Source organism: Tupaia chinensis, unplaced genomic scaffold (genome assembly GCF_000334495.1).
Source record: "Tupaia chinensis unplaced genomic scaffold, TupChi_1.0 Scaffold000416_1, whole genome shotgun sequence".
Classification (NCBI taxonomy): Eukaryota; Metazoa; Chordata; class Mammalia; order Scandentia; family Tupaiidae; genus Tupaia; species Tupaia belangeri.
In genome coordinates, this window is record NW_006159921.1 from 15076 (window position 1) to 16621 (window position 1546).

Genomic DNA, 1546 nt, shown 5'->3' on the forward strand with positions numbered 1-1546 from the left:
ATTTTATAGTATGTTCATTCTACTCACTGAGGTTTATGCCTAAAGTCAGACATGGGTTCTTGTGTATGAATATATCAGCTGTGCTTGCTATTGCAAATATTTAGACAAACTAAGTTCATTAGCAAATCAATTAAATGGGGGGAAAGTCATAGAAAGCAATCATGGATACCAGAGACAATGGGAGGAGGGTGGGACATGGCAGAGGGTTAGGGATAGGGAATCAAGGATGGCAAAAAAAAAAAAAAGCAAAATGTACAAGACTTAAGAAATGAAAAATTGTTTGTTGATAACATGTATGTTGATGTGCTTGATTGAGCCAACAGACAGTGTATTTTGGATGGAAAATTCATTTTCATTTTGTATACTGTAATGATGTATAGCATATTAATGTTAAAAAAAGAAAAATTAATTAATAAAAAAAATGAGAAAAAAAAAAGTTTGAAAAATTGAAATCATAGAAGTTACCCAAAATGGAGTATAAAGAAGAGTGTTTGCTTTTGTAATTTTTGGTGACTGTGAAACAGCTGATAAAATTATTGGTCAGGAGCCAGCAAGTGGTATAGTTATTACGGTGCTGAACTCCTACATGGCCATCCACAGTTCAAGTCCTGGAACCAGCAGCTTGAAAATCATGCTGGGCATGTGTTTATGTGTGCCCCAAATCTCAGGAGTGGAATGGAGGAGAAGGGATTGCAATGTGGTCATCCACCATAGGGGTTATTTCACTTTTTTTTCCACTGTCTCTCTCTCTCTCTCTCTCTGCGTGTGTGTGTGTGTGTGTGTGTGTGTGTGTGTGTGTGTTTCTTTTTGGTGGGCACATGCACTCTATAGCAAAAACCTTAAAAAAATGTTGCTCAGAAATAACACAATATTAATGGGCATAATTGTGAAGAGAAAAAGTCTCTTTCTGAGGTCAGCAGGTGGCATGGTGTTTAAGGCACTGTATTCTACATGGCTGGCTGTGCAGTTAGAGTCTCCAACAGCATGAAAATCACACAGGGCACACATGCATATGTGCTCAAGATTCCAAAGAGATTGGAGGAGAAGGGATTGTGGTATGGCCATTCTCTTGGGGAGGGTGAGGAGAAGGGATTGTGGTATGGCCATTCTTTTGGGGAGGGCATTTCTCATTTTCCTTCTCTTTCTCTGTCTCTTTGGCCAGCACATATACCCTATAGCAGAAACAAACAAACAAAAAAGTATCTTTCTAAACAAGAGACTCAGTCTGCTAAATCACAAGAGATTGTGAAAATGGATCTGACAACTTTATGTATTGTGAAAGAAACCTTGAAGGTGGTGGAGGTAATTTTGGTCTAGTCATGGTGGAAACTTTAGTGTAAGATGAGGCTATGATGGTGGAGGTGGTGGCAGCAGAGGTACTTATGGAGAAGATGATGAGGAACATAATGGATGTGGAGACAATGACAGTAATTATGACAGTGGTCCTGGTTACAGTAGTAGAGGGGGCTAGGTGGTGGTGGGCCAGGATACACAAAACAAGTTTCTGGATATGGTGACAATAGAGAATATGATGGTTACAATGAAG